The following is an 18,060-nucleotide window of genomic DNA, read 5'->3' as shown; positions in this document are numbered from 1 at the left end:
AAATACATCCTGATACTGGTTCAGTAGGTCACAGACAGTACAGTTAGTTTAAAAAATATAGAGGTAGAATAGTCAGAATTTTTTATTTTTTATAATTATGCTATAGTGTTCCTTATAAAGTGTACAGTAAGTGTATATAAAATTGGATATATAGAAAAAGTGCATTTAGTGATACTAAATGTGACAAAATATTAATCGGTCAGTTTGAACATTATAAGTTACACAGTTTTGGGGGAGGTGGTAGCTCAGTGGTTAGGATGCTGTATGTCTGATCAGAGGGTTGTGAATTCAAATCCAGGCACCACCACTTCCAAACTGCCCAGTTATACATGAGGGAAGTCATACTAAGTGCCTGCCAGGTGCTGTAAACCCAACTGCTCCCAAAATAAGTCAAGGTCAAATTTTCAGTCACTGACCAATCAGGAAAAAAAAGCCTTTTTTGCACCTCAGACATGGAAAACACATTTCTATGGCTTCTATCATGTACAATATACTGTGCAATTAGCCATGATTTTGCTTATTTCAATTTGTAATCATATTATTTCTTAAAACTTTGTGAAAGTGCTCACTGAGCCTATTTTCTTGGCACAATAAATGCCTTTCTAAGGGAAAACCCTGAAGAGTTCATGTAGAACAATACAATATATGTGTCTTTTTAGGAACGGTTCCAAACAGAACCTCTTTAGAGAGCTACAACCATTAACTGCACCCAAACTAAAAAATTTCTCATGCGTCTTCAACATTACCTATCACTTTATTACCTTACTGTCCTGGCAACAGCATGCAGTGTAAGGCCGATTTACACCTCTGGTATCACTATATCTCTTGCTTTTGTGCGTGTACACTATACGGTAAAAGGAACAGGACATTCGACAATCACAGCCATGTGGGTTTTTTCCCAAAAAGGGACCCAGACATCCAGCATTCCATGACAAGTGAGGTCAATACAGACATGTTCTAAAATGAACATGAATGAACTTGAGTGATTTGCACAGCCCTCAAACCCTGTAAAGCTGACTATGTGCCAGGTCTCGTCAAAAGGTGCTGGGTGCTTTATACTTGTCACGTGTACTTTACAGCACAGTGAAAATCTTTCTTCACATATCAGCAATGTTAGAAGCAGGGGTCAGATATGATACAGCACCCCTGGAGCACTGAGGGTTCAGGGCAATGTTTAGGTGCCCAAAGAGTGACAGTTTGGCAATACAGGTGATTGAACAGATCAGCAACCTAGAGCTTTAACCACTGAGCTACCTTCTCCTCTCATTACACACCATCAGTGCCTGACCTCACTAATGCTCTTGTTGCTCGTATTGCACTGGGATGACATGGTGGCACAAGAAGTAAGTTGGTGCCACCACACAGCTCCAAAGTCCTCAGTATGATCATTAACTCAATTTAGTCTGTGTAGAATTTCCTATGATCTCCCTGTGTTTGCCGGTTTTCTCCGGGATCTTTAATTTCCTACTGCCTCCAAAATCCACTTCCTACACTAAATTGTCCCTTTGTGTGTGGGAATATTGCCCTGTGATGGACTGGTGAACTATCTAGGGTGTGTTCTCAAGTAGCACCCACTGATCCCTGGATAAGTATATGATTTAGTGGGAGGCCGTGCTAGCTAGGTGGTTAAGGTCCTGGGTTACTGATTAAAAGGTCGGGGGTTCAAGCCCTGGTATCGCCAAGCTGCCACACTTGGGCCCTTGAGCAAGGCCCTTTTCCCTCTGTGCTCCAGGGGTGCCATATCATGGCCGACCCTGCACTCTGACCACAGCTTCTAAGCAAGCTGGGATTTGCGAAGAACAACATTTTACTGAGCTGTAATGTATATGTGACAAATAAAGGCTGCTCTATTCATTCTCTGATTTGCCGGATCAGGTGTTGAGTTGGAAGTAAACTCTGCAGTGCAGTAGACATTCTTTGTTATTTAAATTAAATTTAATGTACAAGATCTTTACAGATACATAAAAAAGCAAACCTTAAATTTTAACTAAATCCATATATTTTTCAACTCCAATTATTATTGTTGTATGATTATAATTTTATTCAATATTATTTTGGTTACCGACGTTTCCACCTATGTAATACACCAGCAATGTAAGATGAGTGTTTCGTAGTGTTTTGCTTCCCTCTTGTGGCAATAAGTGTGCGATTCATTTAATAATCTTTTGTGATAATCCTTTTCATTTTCTAAAACCCCCCTATATCCGTTTCCATACCCTGCAGTTTATCCAGTGATATAAAATTACAATGAAAGATACAGCAAAATTACAGTCAGTTGGTGACTCTGTGTATTTTATCATAAATTTGCAGTTAAAGATGAAACCATGTCCTAGGGTGAAACAGAGATTTCTCTGTGTTATTAAAATCATTTATTTTAATTGAAAAAGAATAATAAGTGTTCAAACAGAGCCAACTGAGAAAAACCACTTAACATGTACTGGACAATGCAGTGCTAGAATTACTGTTAATGTTTGAGAGTGAAGGGTAACAATATTTAAACTAAGACCAACAGGCCAAATCCACATTATGAGAAAAATCTAAATAGCTAATTATGCAATTTCCTATCATTTTAATAAAAAATATAAATCTATTTTATTTCTGCCTTGTCAAAAATCTTAATAGGCACTAAAGGGAAATAAAAGATGCAAATATAGTTTATATAAAAATAATATATGTAGTTACACATGGGTACAAAATAATTGAAAATAGATTGAATTGTTGTTGTTGCTGTTGTTGTTGTTGTTGTTGCTGTTGTTGTTGTTGTTGTTGTTGTTGTTGTTGTTGTTGTTGTTGTTGTTGTTGTGTTGGGGTATATTATTTAGAGATGGTGACCAGAGAAAATTACATTATTTATAGGTTACTTGTTTTTGAGAATAAAAATTACATTAGTCCAATTCAAGGCACTAAATAACTTCACAGTGGTGATTTCAAACATAATCACTCTGTGTTTAATGAGATAGATAGATAGATAGATAGATAGATAGATAGATAGATAGATAGATAGATAGATAGATAGATAGATAGATAGATAGATAGATAGATAGATAGATAGATAGACAGATAGATAGACAGACAGACAGACAGACAGACAGACAGACAGACAGACAGACAGACAGAGATGCAAGTATGAATTTACTCTTTCCACATATTTCTAAGTCAATGGTTATTCTTCACCACTTTACTCGCTAGGTGGTGCTATTGTCTAAGAATACAGGATTTGACAAATTAGGAAAACTACAAGGTTTTCTGCCTCATTTTTAAACGGATCATGTATTATAATATAAATGGTTTGAGTATGAAAGCTTTAGCTTTAGGCAGTTGATATGGATTAAGAGGTCAAACATCATTGTAAAATCCTTTGCCAGGTCTGGATTGTGCCACTGAGGACATTGTACTGCCGCTGAATCAGAGATTTCTTTGGGAGAGACTTTGCAAAACCGTTAAAGACCTGAGGGGTATAAATGAGAGATGTGGAATGAGTATAAGAACTGATCAATAATGCATGTGTTGCTGAAACATGGCCTTTCCTCTTCTCCGGGATGTAATTGGTCGCCTGAGGCTTAGGAGTCCAGTGTCAGCCTGAAACTCATCTCATCTCACATTCAAAAGCCTCTCCTGCTGTACACATCTCAGCACTCCATTCCTATTCATTCCTCTCTGTTTGCACTCTTCACTCGCTTAGCACTATTCTCCATCCTCCATGCACCCGGCTGTAATTGAGTTCTCTTTGTTTCCCTCTTCCTCAATTCAGGTTTGTGTCATTTTTTTTCTGACACTTGATGAGGACAAAGAGAAGGTGAATGACAGATCAGGTAAGAGGCAGGGCATGAGTACTTATGAGGCCACAGTGAGTGCCACTTAGCCTTTAAACAACAGATGGATGTGCAGAGTGTGTTTATTACACATCTCCACGAACAGCCGTCAAGTGTAGACTCAAGGCTTTGTTTCTTGTTCTCATGGATATTAATGAGTTTGAGAGAAGTGTGATGGGAAAAAAAAACAGACAGAGAATAAGAATGAGAACGACGAATTGTACCGCATACGATACTTTTCATCAAATATCTGTTCAGTATGGATTGGACCAGGGCTCTCAGATCTGCCTGATCAGAATGGTTTATTTAAGGAAAGAAACTACCACATATAGTGTTTCAAATCAATTCCCTCACCTGACTTGAAGGAGTCCAGACAAACAGCTTTTTCTATCAGGGGTCTGTCTCTCCATGGTAAGGCAAGCCTCTGTTGGTTATAGCGTGTCTCACAGTTTGACAATAGAAGTGTTTCTCTATGCATTTAACACGTTTCTCTCCTTATTTTACAGTAGAAATTATGCAGCATATCTTGTCACTCCTCTGCCCCTATTAAATAAAATATTTCTATGAACCAATATGTTAGGTTTCAGACATTCTTTCATTATCACAATTAATAGAAAATTGTGGAAATAGAACATGCTGAGAAATGATTAGTATTAAAGAAGAATCAGCTCAAAAGTGTGAATCTCCCTTAAAGAAAATCAGTGTAGATATCTCCCAGAGCTTCAGACACCCCTCTGTTAGGGAGCGTACCATCAGTGGTCGAAGTTTATTCAAACTGATTGGAAACTTTGATTACTTACTACTACTTGATTAGAAACTTTGATTAATTGGGGAACCACATGCCTCATTTCAATGTAGAGGGTGGAGTCATTGAACTTTTGGCAATTTTACAGATCTTCTAACATCAACATTTGTGGCCTTGTTTAAGGTTTCAGATAAAACATATGGACTTAAAAAACAGAAAATAGCTTTGATTCTGCTACTCAATTTAAAAACAAAATAAATATCAAGTCTACCTGGGAGTCAAATAACCCATGTAACACTTTCACTGACATGTTGGAGATGGTTTTGAGTGAACTACATATTTATTCCACAGTTCACGAGGGCTTTCTAGAATACCAAGCCCTAGGATTTAAACTGTACTGTGAATGAAAAACACACAACAAATGCAGCAATTCTCTGGTTTAAAATTACTGACCTATACAATATGAATCAATGTAATTTTCCCCAATGGACTGAATTCAATTAACCTCAACCATATTGATCTATTATACATGGATGTTCAAGTCCATTATATAAGCAATCTATAATGACTTTAGTTGAGTGCTTTGTCCAACATTTACACAAGTGATGTAATACAGTAATACATCTGTCATTTACAATGCCGTATGGCCGTATGGTTGTTCAAAATATGAATGGAACAACTGTTAGTACCTTTGGGAAGTGCACAACTATGACTTATTTGTTGTTTTGGCTTTATATTGAGCATGATTTTATGTTTTGGCACTGAATATACAGGGGTGGGTGCAGGGTAAAAAAGTTGTACAATATTTCTTAATTTTAGGAATTATGTTTTCCAGAGGAAAAAAAACACATCCATACATCATTGTGTATCATGAGAATCGATGTGAAAGTCTGTCTGAAGCTGTCCTGACTAAAAAAACAAAAGGCCATTATTTTAATATTAGAGCTGCACCCAGCACTATGCTCTGTAGGCTTTATGAGGGAGGGACCATGAATTTTTTATCTCGGCGTGAAATATGGAGTCATGTTTTATTGAGAGCTTTAAGTTTAGCCACAGAACATTGTTCACACACACAGAGGAGAAATAGAGCTTACATCTGCTCATCACACATAGGGCGATGGGTGAGCAGGGCTCAGTCACAGTGAAATATGAAAGGAATGTTTGAAAACTTTTTAAAGAAATACGTTAAAAAAGTATTATTTTTTTCAACCTTATCAGCAGTAATAGATAATTAAAACCTATCCTTTGAATTTCCTAAATGTCAGTGTCACTGTTGTACTAAAAAAGGACCATTACCCAATATATCAGCACTATTAGTAATCCATATTCATTGATGGACAAATTATAGAGAGCAACAGCCAGGGTATAATTAGTCATTATATACCAACAATGTGACTTACAGTGGGTGTGCATGACAAAATGGTCAATAAATGTAAGCATTCAACAAGTGTAACTAACAAATAGGAAGTTTTTATGCTGTGGTAAACGTTAAACTTCATTGTTCAATGTTAGGAATATAAACAACATTCGCTTTTTTATTCTATACTGCTGTACATTCGTTGTTTTTGTATATAGTACAGCATTGTTAACCTCATATCCTTGTATGTATTACAGTGCCCAAACCAACTGGCTGCCATATGCCTAATTGCTAGCCTTTCTGGTCTTTAAACGGTGTGGATTTGATTGGGGAATTGGCCAGATCTGCAGGCTCAAGGGCCATTAGGAGCTGTTCAATGTCCAAAGTAAAGCTGCATGGATATACGTCTATTATACGTCAACATTAACATCTGCAGGTTTTATTACAAGCAAGAGGAAATAGCTCTTGTTCTGCATCATAATTATGTAAAAGCTCCTACCATTTGGCTGTGTATGAGGAACTCCAACACAGTGATTTGTGGGTTTGATGTTAAGATTAAAATGTATAATGGGATTCTGTAGGTTCAGGCAGCTGCTCGACGGTACTTTATCATACAGTGTGCCACTCTGCATCGAAGGATTGATCACCGATGTGTGGCACAGCCTTCCAGCTTTCTTTACACTTTAGGTCCTTGTTGTGATTTATAGGTTGCCCTCACTCCCTCACACCAATTTTTTTGTATAATGTATGTCTCTCTCTCTCTCTCTCTCTCTCTCTCTCTCTCTCTCTCTCTCTCTCTCTCTCTCTCTCTCTCTCTCTCTCTCTCTCTCTCTCTCTTCTCTCTCTCTCTCTCTCTCTCTTTTTTTTTTTATTTCTCTAGCTATCTATCTCTCTCTCTCTCTCTTACTCTTTCTTACTAATTCTCTCTCTTGGCAGAAAGGCCCACTGGTGAAGTACAAGGTGATTAGTGATTGCTTTAGAAGTACAACTCTGGCAGGCATACTTATTAGGCCAGTGGTCTTGAGGCTTAACAGCATCTCTCCAGACTCAACTAAAGTGCAAATCAGATAGACTGAACACAGCACACAATGTTGTTCTTGTTTTTTACTGCTATAATTCAAAATGACAGATTGATGTAAGATGTGTAAATAATTTACCCTATTATATGCACATGTGAATTATATATAGTCAGATACAGCATAAGTGAATTGTATGTACAGATATTACAACAAACCAAATCTTATTTCTTTCCCAAAGGATGATCTAGTATTGAAGGTACTGAATATATCATCAGTTAATATATTTTTTCATAAAAAGATCGGTTGATTAATTCTTCTGAACATCAGCTCCCACAATTACTTCAGTGAGTTCTTGTGCTTGCTATCTTTTCTATAGTAAAAGCTCATTCACATAGGCTTGATAGGCAAATATATTTACATTTATGGCATTGGCAGACACCTTTGTCCAGAGTGACTTACAGTTAACTCATTTGTATTCAACTGAGCAGTTAATGGGTTAAGGGCCTTGCTTAGCGGCCCAGAAGTGGCAGCTTGGTGATGGTTGGATTTGAACTCACAACCTTCTGAGCCAAATTCCAGCAGCTTACCCAGTGAGCTACCACATAAAAGTATAATAGAGATGTTTAAACATTTATAGGTAGTGCCTGCAGTATCAGTGCTTTGTAAAAGTCAGTGAGTTTTCTACTGTGAAGAGCTCTTCCAGGACAGAACTCATGTGCCCTTCAGTTTTTTAGTAACACGAATAACTGCATTTTCTTTGTCTTAACTTCAAGACAGAAAAACAAAAAGAGCTGGTAATGGAACAAATGTTTACAGCATTTGTAAAAGTGATAATAGGAACTTAACTGGTTTGCAGACATCTAAAATTAAATTAAGATATTCATTAATAATCAAATTTTTTTTCAATATAAACATGCCCTATTGTATTTTATTCCTAATACAGTCAAGTCCTAAGAGGTCATTTGGTCTTTACTAATTGGGACAGTTAATACCTTAGGACACATTTTATTCTTTTAAAAGTCTCAAGGCTTTTTTGCTCTCTGGCAATTTATTTTAAGATTTTCCAATACTATTCTACAGTTTGTTCAAATAAGCTACATTATATGACCAAATGTATGTGGACAACCTGCCATCACATCCCTATGTTCTTGTTGAAAATCCTTTTTCATATTTAGCCCCCCCTTCGCTGTTATAATAACGTCCACTTGTTATGAAGCTGAGAGAATTTGCCCATTTTGCCACATAAACCTGAGCACTGATGTCTGATGAGAAGGTCTGGAGTGCACTCAGTGTGTTCTAAGAATTTATTTTACTTTAATGTTTGGTAAATCATGTCTGCATGGACTTCGCTGTGTTCACAAGGAAATTGTCATGCTTTTAAGTTGTCAGTCTACATGATGGGTCTTTGCAGAACTTATTGTCGTACATATTATACTAGTTGGGTTTTCCTGAGTAAAGGTCACACAGGATACATAAGTAGTGAAACTAATCAATGCTGCAATCACACTTCGCTTTGCTCTCCCCAGGATTTTGGTGGCATAATAGCTTATTCTAATGACCACCTTAATTCTTTTGGACAGGTTACCCTCAGAGACACGAGAGTGCATAATGTTATTATAGTTTGCAATTAATGTCAAAAGAAGAAATCAGTTGAGCATTAACTAAAAGTGTCAAAGGTATTTTAATATTTTGAGAAAAAAGAATATGTGCTCTTGTTGACCTCACTGTATGGAAAAAAAGATGAGGCTTTGAAGAAACTATTCTGTGGTGGAAGATGAAGGGCTGCAATGAGAATACAAATACTTTGAAAAGTGTAATCAGTTAAGCCGTAGACAGTTTCCTTATTTACATGCTGGAGAAAAATAAAGAGACTGTGAGAATGTGGATACAGGCAGCAGCTGGAGTGGGGAAGTGTGATCTCTTGAAGGGGCTTGGGTACATACAGTGAGGAAAATAAGTATTTGAACACCCTGCTATTTTGCAAGTTTTCCCACTTAGAAATCATGGAGGGGTCTGAAATTGTCATCGTAGGTGCATGTCCACTGTGGGAGACATAATCTAAAAAAAAAATCCAGAAATTACAATATATGATTTTGTAATATATGATATAACTATTTATTTGTATGATACAGCTGCAAATAAGTATTTGAACACCTGAGAAAGTCAATGTTAATATTTGGTACAGTAGCCTTTGTTTGCAATTACAGAGGTCAAACGTGTCCTGTAGTTTTTCACCAGGTTTGCACACACTGCAGGAGGGATTTTGGCCCACTTCTCCACACAGATCTTCTCTAGATCAGTCAGGTTTCTGGCCTGTCGCTGAGAAACACGGAGTTTGAGCTCCCTCCAAAGATTCTCTATTGGGTTTAGGTCTGGAGACTGGCTAGGCCATGCCAGAACCTTGATATGCTTCTTACAAAGCCACTCCTTGGTTATCCTGGCTGTGTGCTTCCGGTCATTGTCATGTTGGAAGACCCAGCCTCGACCCATCTTCAATGCTCTAACTGAGGGAAGGAGGTTGTTCCACAAAATCTCACAATACATGGCCCCGGTCATCCTCTCCTTAAAACAGTGCAGTCGCCCTGTCCCATGTGCAGAAAAACACCCCCAAAGCATGATGCTACCACCCCCATGCTTCACAGTAGGGATGGTGTTCTTGGGATGGTACTCATCATTCTTCTTCCTCCAAACACGTTTAGTGGAATTATGACCTAAAAGTTCTATTTTGGTCTCATCTGACCACATGACTTTCTCCCATGACTCCTCTGGATCATCCAAATGGTCATTGGCAAACTTAAGACATGCCTTTACATGTGCTGGTTTAAGCAGGGGAACCTTCCGTGCCATGCATGATTTTAAACCATGACGTCTTAGTGTATTACCAACAGTAACCTTGGAAACGGTGGTCCCAGCTCTTTTCAGGTCATTAACCAGCTCCTCCCGTGTAGTTCTGGGCTGATTTCTCACCTTCCTTAGGATCATTGAGACCCCACGAGGTGAGATCTTGCATGGAGCCCCAGTCCGAGGGAGATTGACAGTCATGTTTAGCTTCTTCCATTTTCTAATGATTGCTCCAACAGTGGACCTTTTTTCACCAAGCTGCTTGGCAATTTCCCCGTAGCCCTTTCCAGCCTTGTGGAGGTGTACAATTTTGTCTCTAGTGTCTTTGGACAGCTCTTTGGTCTTGGCCATGTTAGTAGTTGGATTCTTACTGATTGTATGGGGTGGACAGGTTTCTTTATGCAGCTAACGACCTCAAACAGGTGCATCTAATTTAGGATAATAAATGTAGTGGAGGTGGACATTTTTAAGGCAGACTAACAGGTCTTTGAGGGTCAGAATTCTAGCTGATAGACAGGTGTTCAAATACTTATTTGCAGCTGTATCATACAAATAGAGATTTCTTTTCGGCTTCTCCCGTTAGGGGTCGCCACAGCGGATCCTCCGCACGTTTGATTTGGCACATGTTTTACGCTGGATGCCCTTCCTAACGCAACCCTCCCCAATTTATCCGGGCTTGGGACCGGCACTAAGAGTGGCTGGGGATGGTTCCCTGACCGGGAATCGAACCCGGGTCGCAGCGGTGGGAGCGCTGCATCTTAACCACTAGACCACCAGGGGACCTAGCTGTATCATACAAATAAATAGTTTAAAAATCATATAGTGTGATTTCTGGATTTTTTTTTTAGATTATGTCTCTCACAGTGGACATGCACCTACGATGACAATTTCAGACCCCTCCATGATTTCTAAGTGGGAGAACTTGCATAATAGCAGGGTGTTCAAATACTTATTTTCCTCACTGTATGCTGCTGTACATTGGTGAAAAAATCAGCACCTACCTGAAGGCAATTATTACTCTTAGGATATAAATAGAGTATTAATATTTGTTAAGAATGCAATACAACACATTTAAAATACCTTGGCAGATATATACTGTATTTTCTTGTGCAAGCTTCAAGGCTATTCTTGCCCTCCAGCAACAAGTGATTGAATCTTGCACCACCTCAACCACAACCATGTTGTTTGTTATTAAAGGTGCTGTCTAAAGTACTAATAGAGACATTTTAGCCATGTCCCTGCAGGAAGAAGGCTCCCTGATTTACTCAGGGTTTGTGTGTATTAAAACACGTACAACCTTAAAATGACGATCTACAGACAAAAATCACAATTTGTTCATTACAGACATGCTATTCAGGGTGTTTCGACAAAAAGAATAAGTGGTTAATGCAAATAGTTTAATTGAACCCATGCTGTGTGATTTATCAGGTTCAGTGCAGGAGCACTGAAATGAACAAGTGTTAGTGTGAAAACTAAAGAAGAGTTTTTAAAGAAAAAAAAAACCCATATTATTAATTTAAATCTTTTTAAATGCACGTTTCTTGAAATTGTTCTATAATATTACCACAGTAAATCTAGTATCATTGGACATTTTCACCACACAATTGTATCCTCAGTAATACCTACATTTATCGACTCTCTATGATTATCTCTTTTCTTAATTATCTAATTATGATCATCCACCTACAGTTCTGTAGTTTCTGTAGGCATCTTAGTGCTTTTAATCTGCTATACATTGTGTGGCAATGCAAACATTTATTACTTTTAGTAGCTTGGTGGTCCCTGGTGGTCTAGTGGTTAGGATGCGGCGCTCTCACCGCTGCGGCCTGGGTTCGATCCCCGGTCAGGAAACCAACTCCAGCCACTCTTAGTGCCGGTCCCAAGCCCGGATAAATGGGGAGGGTTGCGTTAGGAAGGGCATCCAGCGTAAAAACATGTGCCACATCAAACATGTGGATGGCCCGCTGTGGCGACCCCTAACGGGAGGAGCCAAAAGAAAGTATATAGTATAGTACCTTTCAGTTAACTCTTCTATGGGTTTCTGTGAGATCTGATCAAGGTTGTTGACCATAATCCTAAAGCAAAAATACATTTAAATATTGTCTCCTTCATTGCGTTGCATATGATTTAAACAGTTATTTCTTGGAAAGTACCTGAAACATTTAAACATTTTTATAAACTTTTTATAAACTTTTAAACTTTTTATACAAGTTCCAAGTACTTCCAGAACTTGAATGCAGTGTCTTGTATCCATAAATGCATTATAATAACAGTATTTGTTTATAACTTGGTGAAAAACAGGACAATTTCGACTGCACCATTTCAAAACAATGTCAAGACAGAGTATTTGAAAGCGGGGGAAGAATCATAATGAAAACAGAATGAATGTATTGCTGATTCATTTCAATCTCTTTTCAACCCACTCACTGTCATCTCATTCTACAGTTTTGGAGCCAATATTGATTATGTTTACTTAGAGCAAAATTAATTCTGTCTAGAAAACTTCAGTGAGCTGAGTTATACATATCAGGCACCTTAGGGAAATGTGAGTAATGACCTCTTCTTGCAGTTGTGTTGATTAACCGTGGACTTTCCACCCTTGATGTAATGACTTTGTTCCATCCCACTGTGCTACTGAAAGCGATAAGAAAGACTTACTTGGTGCCCAGGCAGTCCATAAGTTGTTTAAGCTTAGGTATAATCTCACTGAGTAGTGTTATTTTGAACTAGAGCATTTAGAGAAGTACCATAACATCATTCTGTTTCACAGAAAAAAAAAACAAGAAAGTGTGGCAGACCAGAGTAGAGGTATATTAGTATCAAAAAGAGTACACCAAGATTGCATGGAATGAGCTGAAACAGCCTTCAAGGTGAGTAATATTTTTCAAAAATATAGCAAAACATTTTTTTCCCATCTGAGCTTTTATCATCTGTGTGGTAGATCAAAAATCCTTGAAATCACACCTTTGGAAAATCCCATCTATACTGAGCTATCAAACAGGCACATGGACAGCTCTTTATAACCATCATCAGAGCACCTACATCTCTGAGTTTAGTTGAGAGTGAGCAGCGTGGTGTAATTACAAATTTGATTTTCTATGTAATATTAATAATAATTTTAAAAAAGTCTCTCGTGTGTTCACTATGTGCAAGGAGAAGTGTTTGGCAAGTTGTTTACATCCTGCTTGGAGAAAGACATTCAATGGAGATAGATGCAGCACAAAAGAATCAATAACATTCTGGAGAGTTGAGACTCTCCTTTCTTTAGTTAAAGAAAAATCTCTAGTCGTTAGCCAGTAAAGCGCATGTAAATGATTCACCTGTATGGAAATAGCTCATTATTTGATTGCAGTGTTATGTATGCTGTTCATTAACACATACAATGAAAAAAGGGGCACTAAATGTTGACAATTCATCTCTGACTTTGTATAATGATGCATGAGTTTTTGTTTCAAATTACTTGATGGAAAAATAAACATGTTTATATAAGAGGTGCTTTCTTTTTTCTGTCTCTGTACCAAACATTTACTTTAAAATTCACTGATTGGTCATAACGCTAAAGTCATCTGTCTTATACTGTGCAGGTCCCCCTTGGGCCACAAAAACAGCTCTGACATTTTTTGCAGTCTGTCAGGGTCCATTATACTCCTGAAAAAAGGCCACTGCCATTAGGGAATACCACTGCCATTAAAGGGTGTGCTTGGTCTGCAACAATTTTTATATAGGTGGTACGTGTCAAACTAACATCTTCATAAATGCAAGGACTCAAGGTTTCCTAGCATAACATTGCCCAGAACCTGACAATGCCTCAGAGATTATATGCACTCTGACTGGTTTGTGCCTACACATTCTAATAAACACCAAGCAGCACTGACACCTTTCTATCATAGCCAGCATGAACTTTTACAGCAAAAGTAGCTCTGCTGTGAAATCAAAAGAGACGGCTAGCTTTTGCTACCCACACGCATCAGTGGGTCTTGGACAACCATAACTTCTCCCCGATTTACCATTTCTCCTTTTATTGGACCACATTTGACAGGTACTAACCTTTAAATACCTTATTAGACTGCATTTTTGGAACTGCAGTGATCTAGTTATCCAGCCATCACGATTTTGCTATAGTCAAAGTTGCTTCAATACATCAACTTTGAGAACTGTTCACTTGCTGTCTAATATATCTCACATCTTGATTAATTTTATTGTAACAAGATCATTAATGTTATTCCCTTCACAAGTCAGTGGTTTTAATGTTATGGCTGGTCGATCTAATGATAAAAGAAGGCCACTTCACAACAGGGCAGCGCTTCTGTTTGGTAAAAAAAAAAAAAAAAAAGGCCATGCACTCTGGATGTCCTTCTCTGTGGCTACAAACTGACAATTTCCTGGAACTAAATTCCCATGAGTCTGCTGGACATCACCCACTTACTGACCCTTATTAAATAATATCCTGCTGGGGCAAAGGCAGACTTCAAGGCTTTCATATTAACCATGCAGGGCAACTGGAAATCTTGAAAATAACATTGTTTGAAATGACAAACACACACACACACACACATTTTGTGTTTTTTTCACACAATAACAAGAAAGGCTGATACAATACTTAGTTTAATTACTGGTTATATAATCTCTTCGTGCCTGCAATCTGCTAAATGTAGACCATATTACCTTTTACATATATATTTTATTTTTGGTTCTGCTTAGAATTGATTAAGTGTGCATTTTAATGGGACTGTCTGCAGACTATCCAAAAACAGAGAATTGAATGCATGTGCAACAAAAAAAATATAAAATCTGTGTCCACTGAAACTACACATTTCCCAGGGTCCTTAGCTAGCAAATGACAAACTTTATTAAAACAAGCTGCATAGTTGATCACACCTGTCTTACTTCTGCATTCCATACCTTCCCACCTGTTGAAACTTAGTTTGTCCTGTTTACGGATCTTTGACTGATTATTTCCAGCTTGTCCTAAAATATGTAACATGAAAATTAGTCAAATATAGTGAGAGGATCAGAGAGAAAAAGAGCCATTCAGAGAAAGGTTTAATAAAAGCCCAGCTATGTTAATGACCAGTGCAGACATTTCGACAAAATGATTTACGGCCACAAAAAGAATTGAAGTCTGTACTTAAAATGTCTGTTGCTATTAAAAAAGCTTAGTATATTAAATATGATCTCATTTCATAATGTAAGAATTTCTCCAGACTGCACTAAAAGCCAAATCCATTACTTTCCCATGTTGCCTTTGAGGTAAAACTTTAAAGTGTGTTACACTTTGGATGCAGTAGTTGTCTCTGAAATGTTAGGTAGGAAGAAGGCAATCTTGACATTGCGAATTAGCCTGCAGTACATGCTCTGATCTGGCACTGATTTTGCAAAGGCAGATGGTTCCCCCCTCACTCATGTCAGTTTCACAGAGCCGTGTCAATCCTGAGAGGCTGTCGACATGAAACCACTCAACAGCTCTCTGCCAACCTCACTGGTCCTGGAGCAGTGATTTTATCCCCAGTTACACTCAGGTTACAATCTGGCATAGAATGTCCCATGGTGACTGTTTAAAGAACAGACTTGGCTTGCTGTGTCAGTAGTGGTGGGTGTCTGTCTGTGGAACGGTTGGCATGGCTTTAAGCCAGTACAAATGCTGTGCCGCTCCCTCTCGCTACCCCACTGTGCAGAGACAAGCTAATGAAGGCTAATTCTGAAAGACATGCCATGTTAATGCAGTGCTACTTTTTCTGCTTACGGGTGATTTAAAGAATTAGGGATGGTTCTTTGGACTAAAAACCATTGACCAACCATACATTATGAATTAGGGGCTTTTCGAAATGTTGCATTCACTACCTATGAATTTGACTTTAAATAGCTTGAAATAACTTTATTAACTTTCATTCTAAATGAAACACAGCATATCTGTGTAAAGTCAATGCAAAGTACTCATTATAAGTTATAAAAGGTGTGTATTTTTGATTGAAGCTTAGACAAATGGCATGTCAGTTTGGGGAAAAAATGAGAGATTTAATCTCTTTTAACATAATATGCATAGAATTTAGAATTAAATTGGCTTAGCACACTGCTGCCGACTTCTCAATTCTGATGGGAAAGGTGTTGATTAATTACTGTCAGATATGTACTTCCTGCTGCAAGGCAAATCTATTCATTCATCCACTCTATGCTGCTTATGTCACAATGGGGTCAATGGGGAGCCTGTGGCCTATACAGGGAACTCAGGGCACAAAGCAGGGGACAGGGTGCTTACTCATCACAGGGTACAATCTCACACACACTATGAATAACTTGATACTACTTGCAATGCAATGTAGTATCAAATTGCAATGTTGACATGTAATGTCTAATGACTATTTGAATAATAATCAATCTACAGTCTTGCATGTTTTTGCACTGTAGGATAAACCAGAGCACATACAGTGGGGCAAATAAGTATTTGATACACTGCCGATGTTTTTTCACTTACAAAGAACAGAGAGATCTGTAATTTTTAATGTAGGTACAACTGTGTACCTACATTAAAAAGGTGAGAGACAGAATCTAAAATAATAAATCCAGAAAATCACATTGTATGATTTTTAAATAATTAATTTCCATTTTATTGCATGAAATAAGTATTTGTTTACAAGTAAAGAGGTCAGACGTTTCCTGTAGTTTTTGACCAGGTTTGCAAACACTGCAGCAGGGATTTTGACTCACTGCTATATACAGGTCTTCTCCAGATCTTTTAGGTTTTGGGGCTGTCGCTGGGCAACACAGATTTAGCTCCCGCTATATAGATTTTCTATTGCGTTTGGGTTGGAGACTGGCTAGGCCACTCCAGGACCTTGAAATGCTTCTTATGGAGCCATTCCTTAGTTGCCCTGGCTGTGTGTTTGGGGTCATTGTCATGCTGGAATATCCAGCCTCGACCCATCTTCAATGCTCTTACTGAGGGAAGGAGGTTGTTGCCCAAAATCTCACAATACATGGCTCCTTCCCATCTCCCCTTAATACGGTGCAGTTGTCCTGTCCCCTTTGCAGAAAAGCACCCCCAAAGCATGATGTTTCCACCCCAATGCTTCCTGGTTGTGATGGTGTTCTTAGGATTGTACTTATCCTTCTTCTTCCATCGAAAATGGCGAGTGGATTTTATACCAAAAAATATTCTATGTTCTATTCTATTTTGGTCTCATTTTGGGCTTCTACCATGCCTCCATTGGATCATCCAGATGGTCTTTGGTGAACTTCAGAAGGGCCTGGACATGTGCTGGCTTGAGCAGGGGGACCTTGTACGCACTGCAGGATTTTAATCTATGACGGTGTAGTGGTTACGGGGGACTGGTAGCTTCAGTGGTTAAGGCGCTGGATTACTGATCGGAAGGTCGGGGGTTCAATCCCGGTATCGCCAAGCCTGACCCTGCGCTCTGACCCCAGTTTCCAAGCAAGCTGGGATATGCGAAGAACAAATTTCACTGTGTTGTAATGTATATGTGACAAATAAAGGCTATTTTATTCTTTTACTAATGGTAACCATTGGGACTGTGGTTCCAGCTCTCTTCAGGTCATTGACCAGGTCCTCCCGCTTAGCTCTAGGCTGATCCCTCACCTTTTTAAGGATCATTGATACTCCACGAGGCTAGATCTTGCATGGAGCCCCAATCTGAGGGAGATTGACAGTCATCTTGAATTTCTTCCATTTTCGAATAATTGCACCAACAGATGCTGCCTTCTCACCAAGCTGATTGCCTATTGTCCTGTAGCCAATCCCAGCCTTGTGCAGGTCTACAATTTTGGCCCTAGTGTCCTTAGACAGCTCTTTGGTCTTGCCCATAGTGGAGAAGTTGGTGTCTGATTGATTGAGTGTCTGGACAGGTGTCTTTTATAAAGGTAACAAATTCAAACAGGTGCAAATTATACTAATGAATGAATTAATGCAATTAAGGTAATGAGTGGAGGATAGGGTGGCTTCTTAAAGACAAACTAACAGGTCTGTGAGAGACAGACATCTTGCTGGTTGGTAGGTGATATGATTCTTATTTCATGCAATAAATTGAAATTTCTTTATTTAAAAATGTGATTTTCTGGATTTTTTATATATCTTTTTTAGATTCTTTGTAAGTGGGAAAAAACAGCAGTGTATCAAATACTTATTTGCCCCACTGTATATGGAGTTCTGGAATTCAATCCCCCAACCCCAAAGATGTGAGACCAGTACTCAAATTACCAATTTCTCTCAATTTATATTTATGCATTTAATCAAAAATATAATTGCTCTATATGTTCTATATGATATACATA

The sequence above is a fragment of the Silurus aristotelis genome (assembly GCF_946808225.1).
Source record: "Silurus aristotelis genome assembly, chromosome: 12".
Classification (NCBI taxonomy): domain Eukaryota; kingdom Metazoa; phylum Chordata; class Actinopteri; order Siluriformes; family Siluridae; genus Silurus; species Silurus aristotelis.
This window is presented reverse-complemented; position numbering follows the sequence as displayed.